Source organism: Amphibalanus amphitrite, unplaced genomic scaffold (assembly GCF_019059575.1).
Source record: "Amphibalanus amphitrite isolate SeventyFive unplaced genomic scaffold, NRLGWU_Aamphi_draft 000039F_arrow, whole genome shotgun sequence".
NCBI classification, from domain to species: domain Eukaryota; kingdom Metazoa; phylum Arthropoda; class Thecostraca; order Balanomorpha; family Balanidae; genus Amphibalanus; species Amphibalanus amphitrite.
This window is the reverse complement of record NW_024881535.1, coordinates 827,874-836,288: the sequence shown is the minus strand read 5'-3', so window position 1 is coordinate 836,288 and position 8,415 is coordinate 827,874. Positions and strand designations below refer to the sequence as shown.

Here is an 8,415-nt window from a genome sequence, read left to right as displayed (position 1 = left end):
GCAATATTAGCTTCTATAGGGAGCAAATGGACCTCCCAAATCCAAAAATACAATCAGATTTCAAAAATTTAAATTTTGATTTTTCGAATTTCTGCCGCCGACTGTGACCTTGCCGACTTCCGGCGCTCCCAACGCGCCATTTTTAGAGCTAGGGAAACGAAATACATACCAAACGATAGAGAATTGATCAAGGAACACGATAGTGAAGGTTTCAAGTCGATATCTCATACCGTTTTGCCGCAATCGCCGCCGAAAATTGAAAAAAGTATATTTTTCCGAAAATTTGACCTTTGACCGGTCAAAAGTAGGTCAAATGTTGACCTAGGACCAAAAAATATACCACCAATCGCGAGATCTCGTTGAGAGCAATCCGTTGGTTTTTTCCGCTAAGCTCTACGACCTTCCGTTTCGAAACGCCAGGGGGGGGTCGTAACAACCCCCCCTTGGTCGTTCGTGTTATGAGAAATGGCCTGGGGCCGATTCGAGATGGCGCACTAGGAAGCTAGTAAGACTAGGCGGCCAAGTGACACTTGAATGTAGTGACACTAAGCGGTATTTTACACCAATCGGCTAGTGGCTCAGCGCGAACCGAAATCGCATAGTGACGCTTGAAATCAAGTGTCACTAGGGCCTTAGTGCGCCAACGCGAATCGGTCCCTGGTCGTGCGAGGGTTAATGCCATTTCGATTTTGCAGTACTTTAACGCCAACAAAATTTTGCAGTGTTTTAACGCCTGCTGGTGTCGACATTTCTGGCGGACCTTACAGTTTTATGGCCTTGGTTTTATGTTTCTCTATTTTGATTTTGATTTTCTGGTTTGGGACGTTATATAGTTGATATTTGAAGGACTTATGTATTCCATTCTAAAAACGAATATCTTTTACCAAGAATATTAGCAAAGGTATCAGTATATTTATCTTGTTCCATGTTTGATGTTAGGTTCTGACTGATGAAGTCACTGCTCCATGGATCCCCAGTTCACATCAGGGGGGCGACACGGCTATTCACGCAATGTATTCATTTGCGGGCCCCGCGGGGCCTCGCGATGACGCGGCTGGAGGCAACCACTCAGCGCGCTAGGATCCTTCTGGCGGGGCCGGGCGCCGTAAGGTGTGCAATGAATGGGCGGGCAGACAGAGATGAGGTAGGTATTGAATTTGAAATTACATCATGAGCAATTGGATGGGGAGAGATAACGTTTCTAATGGAGCTGGGGATGGGGGAAAACCAAAAATATCACGGTCGGTTCAGTGCTCCGACGGGGCTGGGCGCCGTACGGTGCGTAGTAATTTAGACGGGCAGACAGAGATGAGTTATCGGATTCGGCTCTCTGGTGGGATTTTAAGACGTTTTTAGTTAAGCTCAGGGTGGGGCAACCCGCTGGCGGATGCAAGGGAAGGCATTTGGGACAAATGTTATCCCCCACAGGCCCACATCCGGGGCAGCGTCCGAAATCGTTTTTCAAGAATAAAACGAAAACTTCACAACTTTTATGAGGAAAAGTGTATTGATCGAAGTGCACAGTAGTGCGCAAGGAATCGAAATCCGATGTTTTTTTTTAATGCACAGAAACCTTTTATAGGGTATATGCCCCCCGATGTGTTCAAGACCGCTTCCTGGATCCGCCAATTAAGAATATGTCACGGTCGATTATCGAGCTTCGACGGGACTGGGCGCTGTATGCGTCGTACCTACAATGAAGAGGCGTACAGAAACCGATCACCCCACATCCTACTGCTCTAACCGTGCCTCTGGGTGAAGCACTGAAGCATCACGGAAGCCCACAGGACCTGCGAGTCGACGAGGTGGCCGCCGGATACTGCAGCTCCCCGGAGTTGCCCGGGACCGAGGGTTTAACAGTACTAATTTTCACTGGTGGTGAATCCTCGTAATGTAGAGATAATATCCTCAATGACCTCCGTTACGATTTTATATTCCTAAACAATATGGCTGACCAATTATGCTTGCCTACGTTCAGGCATTATCCCTGATGCTTATCCGCCCACTACAACATGTGTTGTCTGTCAATCAACCATCGCTCGACGACGGGATCAATTCTAACCATCGGTACTCGGTTGTCAATTCACCCACCCTGCTTCCCTAAAAATAGTCGGGTCAGACTCGGCCTGGGTCCTAACGAGTCCTAGAATCGCCAGGGACGGGATCGGGTCGCCGTTATTGCACCGGTCTTAGCGTCTTTTGGTACATGTAGAGTAGACAGCTTCGACCACGTAGGTCGGACCGTTCTACGAATGTACGCACCATCCAGGCCTAAGATGCGTCGAGCTTTATAAGAATGCAGTCTAGATCAATCGACATAACAATGGTGGTATGCAAACAAAATCTCTCCCCGGCTCCCGCAACGTCCAACGCTCCTCCGTTATACGCTCGCTCGATGCGTCCGCCGCGCCGGCTTGCCTCCAATGACGTCATCGGCCGGCCGGCGGCGTTCAAGGTCAAACGGCTGGTGTCCTTACCTGGAGTTCTATAGCCTTGGTTCACATCATTTTTAGCAGCTGTAGTAAAAGGGGCTTAGGTGAGCATGAAATTCATTGTTCTTCTTACGCCTTATATTATTAAATATGACCTGAATCTGGTTCTAAAATACAAACTGTGAAGCGAAGTGAAATGACCATGGCATGAGTGTTTTACTTTGCAACACAAGGTTGCTCAATTGGAAAGAAAATATTTTCTTCTTGCACAGTACACAATTTTCCAAATGAATTTCGGGAACGGGTCCATCTGGTTCCAATGCTGACCTACACCGGGTCTGACCGGTTCTGGAAATGTGCTAGTCAGACTGGGTCCGGGTCCCAAAATTTTCCAGTTTTGCCACCTCTAGTACCTAGGTACCAACTGCCAAATGCTTTTGGCTCATTAGGCGCCTGTGCCTGAGCCTCTGAGGCTCTTGTAAGTCTGAAATATGGAGTTAAGTGATGGCTAAAGCTGAGGGGGTGATCTAGCATTGATTATTAGGGTGTTGATGGTGACTTGTAAACGACTCAATTTTTTTTGAGTCGATTCTTTGTTTGAGTCTGAAAATTTGAATCGATTCATCAAATGACTCATGATGTTAAATTTAATTGATTCGAATCAACTCATGACTCATCAAGCTCCTCGATGAAGTGATTCGAATCAACTCATGACTCATCGAAAAACGGTTTGATTCTGAGTCGATTCACGAATCAACTCAGAGTCGTTTACAAGTCTGCTTGCAACCACGTTAAATGTAGTTTAAAACATTCCTCTAATTAAATAATCAAGTTTAAATTAACGGGCCAGGCCAATTTGTGCAGTAAAGTAATCATTTCGATGTGATGGAGAGGCACGGCCGGCCGGCCACCATTGCCGTTTGCGCGGCCGGCGAATCAAGCGAAAGGGACGCGATTTTGAAAATTCGCAAATAAATAGAAAATCAAGTGCAAGTGTCCAGAAAAGTAATCGACGACGTAAAAGTGAGTGTCGTGAATGCTGTGGGATAGTTTTCGTGACAATCGGTTCGTTGAAATTGACAGAAATTCATTGGTAAGAGAGTCGCGTACCGCCACTGGTGTCGCCACAGCCAAAGCGCGCCGCCGGCATAGGCGGGCTGCACATGTGACGTCATTCGTCCAAGCGCGCTGATTGGCCGTCATGAAGGGGACGAGACTTATAAAGAGCGAAATAAATACTTTTCAAAGTAAAAAAAAATGTTAAATGTAGTTGAAAACATTTCTGTAATTTAATTATCAAGTTTGAATAATTGGGTATGGCTTTTTCGTGCAATAAAATTATCACTTTGATTTGGTTGTCATGGCGACGCGGTTGTTTGTTTTGTGCAATGTTGATCTCGGAAAGGACATAAATAGAAGATCAGTAGAGTGTGGACAAGGCCCTAAATACAAGGTTGCACGGACTATTTTCTACTAAACCTACCAGAATATAGTTTCACGGTTGGGTATTTTAATAACTCTTCAATCAAAACTTCTTTATTATTTTCTCGTTATCATTTATAAGCAATTTTATAAATTGACTTTCAATTTGCTTGCCTTTTACTGGCAAAATAACTTTCTAGTATTGGGTCAACATAGTTGTGTAGCAGTAGGAACCATATCTGGCAAAACCCCAATGCCTTCACACAGCAGAAAAGCAGCCACCAGGTGTCGCCACAGTCGCCACTTGGTCGCCACACAGATGTCGCGCGCGTCGCCAATCGCCACACTACCGATTTCCATAAGGACGCATTTGTACGGATATGTATAGGAAAGTCGCCCTTAAGGATTACGCTTACATCCTTTGCTTATGAGGTCGGTGGTTGGAAATTGGGAGGGGCTCAGCTGTTTTCGACCACGGATATGGCTTTATCACATGATGAGGAACATGCTGATAAGCGTTTTATATGTCATAACAGCACAAAAGTATTTTTTAGCATTTTTCAAAAATAGCCAATCCGCCGTATCCTTCAGTGCAAAGTGCCGTCGGTCAGTCCCGACGTGACGTCACGCAGGGAATTTGCCAGATTTTCCTACTAGACTTCGACACCCCCTGGAGTGTGGATAGGATAAAGTTTTCAAGATTTTCGTGCGGTAAGGAGATGAAATGTAGATTATATTTTGCTTTAATTAATTATTTAACTTTCAAGTATGGCGTTTGTCCTCTTTTTACTATGACAGTTGATATTTGGCTCCGATGATGACTGGCTCCAACGTCGCAGTTTTAGTATTTAAGTGTCAAGCGCCGGTGTTCCCAAGTTTTCAAATATTGTTGCACGTGGATATAGAAAGGTATGTGGGCAAGATTTTTGAAAATATTATCATAAAATGATGCTAAATTGAGCTTGGTTATAAAACATTACAAACTGAGAAGCGTATTTTTCTGAAATGCTTTTAAATGGATACCTGCATCATTTTTTCGGGGTAAGCTCAAAATTGTCTATATATACGTATAAATTTATATAAATATAATTGTAGAAATCCGAGCCGAGCCGAGACGAAGACGAAGACGAAGACGAAGACGAAGACGAAGACGAAGACGAAGACGAAGACGAAGACGAAGACGACGACGACGAAGACGAAGACGAAGACGAAGACGAAGACGAAGACGAAGACGAAGACGAAGACGAAGACGAAGACGAAGACGAAGACGAAGACGAAGACGAAGACGAAGACGAAGACGAAGACGAAGACGAAGACGAAGACGAAGACGAAGACGAAGACGAAGACGAAGACGAAGACGAAGACGAAGACGAAGACGAAGACGAAGACGAAGACGAAGACGAAGACGAAGACGAAGACGAAGACGAAGAAATTGTGCTGAAATAAGCCGAATGCAATCTGAATTCATTTCTCAGCATGGTTAGGTAGGTACCTACTTAGCAGTAAGTGGCGCGAGTACTAGACGGGTGGTTAGGACAAGGTTTTATGTGTGGGCCTGTGGTAGCAGCTTATGTTTTCTTGAATTGAAAAGATAAAGTAGCGAGTAAGGCTTATTTTCAGCGCATATTGACTCTTTGATTTGTTTTCAATTGCTGCACAGCGTAACGCCACGAATCTCCATAGGCGGTTTGTCCAGCGGCCTCGAGTGACGTCATTGGAGGCTGGCCTAGGTTTGCAAGCAGCGGGCGGGGACACAAAGTCGGATTTACACGGGACCAACACTAATCGATTCCAAATCTTATGCCCTGCCAAGTTCCAAGTACCAAGTACTCTGACAATTAAAGTACTCTGACAATTACCAAGTACTTATACAAAGTACCTACCAAGTACTTATGCGGTGTTTCTCCAATATCTCAACTTCTGAACGTCAGATCGGCATGGAACAAAAAGTGATGCATTCCAGATTCAATGCCCAACTCATGAAACCTTTGTGACCTACCCTGACCCATCGTGACCTCATATGACCCAAATGGCCTGACCGTGCCTAACGTGACCAGCTTGATCTGGACTTGACATATCGTGACCCTAGGTGACCTCTGTGCCGTGGCCATACCCATCGTGACCTGAGGTCAACCCAGTGACCTGACCTGGCCCATCGTGACCTAATTGACCTGCCCTAACCTAATGTGACCAGTTTGACCTGCATTTACCTATCATGACCTAAGGTGACCTGTGACCTGGCCTGACCCATCGTGACCCGTGACCTGGGGTGACCTATTGTGACCTAAGCGACCCCTGTGACCTTGCATGATCCGAGTTAACCGGAGACCTGACCTGACCCATCGTGACCTGGCATGACCCATGGTGACCTGACGTGACCTATCGTGACCTGGGGTGACCTAAGCAACCCCTGTGACCTGGCATGACCTATCGTGACCTGACCTGACCTTTCGTGACCTGGGGTGACCTATCGTGACCTGGGGTGACCTTTTGTGACCTGACCTGACCTATCGTGACCTGGGGTGACCTATCGTTACCTGAGCTACCCCTGTGACCTGGCATGACCTATCGTGACCTGACCTGACCTGACACGACCCCAGTGTCAGAAAAGTGGCCCGTTTCTAAGTTTTCTTGAACTCGGAAGATTTGTTCTGCGAAAAGTCTGGACTAAAGAAAAGCAATTTTTGTTCTGTGAGCAAACGTTCCCTAAACAGATGATTTCTGTGCAACAAAGTACCTCTACCCATCTATGTCAGCATTATTAGGCTTGATGGAGCATTTCACAATGGGTCACTTAATAAAAACCCAACTGCCTACCCATTTTGACTGATTTTTCTTCTTCAGCAGATTAAGTCATCTCTCTCCAGTCTCCATGGCTACTGAATGAAGACCTGGACTCCTGAATAGAATGCAGTACAAACTACTGACCTACTCCCAAGAACCAGCACCGCCTGCTACTTTTGGTTCACCAGCTGACAGCTGTTGGCAAAACTTTCACTGGTATTAGATTGATAGATATAACTGGTATTTGATCGGCAGCCTGAAGCCCATCAACTGTGATGTGTTATGAACAGGTGATCTGTGAATTGTGATCACACAGTGTGTGCATTAACAATTAATCCTGTATTTTATAATACAAATGTTGAAAATTTTGTCCCTCTTTTAACATCTGGTTCAACACGTATGATATGAATGAAGGACTACACAGCATGCAGGAGCTGGAAATGGGCAATGCCCCAATGGATATGCAAACTTAACGTAATCAGGTGAGATAAACCTGAAAAGCTTGATTTCATATCCATATTAGCATGCAGTGCCTACAAAGTAGTGAATGATTTAAAAAAAAATTAACTGACAGGCAACAGCAGTTCAAGTTGATAACGTAGTCAGGTGAGATAAACCTGAAAAGCTTGATTAATTTACACGTACACTGGTCTGAGAAACAACACTACCAAGCTAGTGAGTAGTAGGTAAATGGGCAATGCCCCAAATGGATATGCAAACTTCACGTAGTCAGGTGAGATAAACCTGAAAAGCTCAGCTTGATTAATTTACATGTACACTGTTCTGAGAAATGACACATACCAAGCTAGTGAGTAGTACCTAAATGCTATCAGAAAATTATGGGTACTGGATAAACATATTACCCATAATACATATATCAGCACAACCTATTCTACCTTTAAAATCACATTCTCACACAAATCAAACGAAGGTACCAAACAAATCACAAAAATAACACGCGAGTCATGGGAGACGAGTCATAAGCCTTGGCCTTTTGACGTCTAAAACACTGCCATCACCGCACCAACAAGCTCGCTCCCCGCCCGGCTCCCTTCACAACGCAACCGGGCGCAAACTTTTTCTGAGTTCTCGCAGAACATATTTGGTGTTTCCGTGGTGGCAGACTATCCCCTGGTAAAAGTTCCCAATTGCAGTAAAGTATGAAAAAATGATATCAATAGATGTAAAAAAGATTTTTCTTTTCAAAAATGTCAAAATTTAGCAATTTTATAACGTGTGATGCCCATATTTTACGATAGTCTGCGGGGTCGTTCCGTGCCTGCTAAGGTCAGCTTCACTTGGATCGTTTAAGACACCTAGACATCATTCATTGCAAAACAAGGTATGGCTAGAATGGAAATTGATTGGAAAAAGTTATAGAATAGTTTTTGTTTCGTAAAAATGAGCAAAAAAATGCGTATGGGGATAATAAGTGACAGCGTCTTTTGAGGTATCACCTTTTTGGTGCCGGCATAAGAGAACTTGGACGAATTTATGGCAAAATTTTTGTGAATGATATCAAAATGAACAAAATAAACAGTTATTGTCTTTTTGATGCCCTTTTCCCATCTGAATTACACAAAAAATGACTTTTTTATTTTTCTCGAACTCATGGCAGTAAGATATCTTAATTTGTAATAAATCGACCGAAGGCATTATTTTGTGCTGCATATTATTCATTAAATTTTGTATTAAAATAAATTGAACATCAAAATCGTTTTTGTCATTCGGCAATGAACTTAACTAGCAACAAATACTTTTTAAAAAATAAATACAT

At 44.0% G+C, this 8,415-nt stretch overlaps 1 long non-coding RNA gene across 1 annotated transcript; it reads left to right on the top strand.

Annotated features, from left to right (window-relative positions):
- The first annotated feature begins 5,161 nt into the window (after positions 1-5,161).
- LOC122374154 lies at positions 5,162-7,006 on the top strand. Its single transcript, XR_006255164.1, has 2 exons — positions 5,162-5,338; positions 6,699-7,006. It is a non-coding gene; the product is annotated as an uncharacterized LOC122374154 (long non-coding RNA).
- The last annotated feature ends 1,409 nt before the right edge of the window (positions 7,007-8,415 follow it).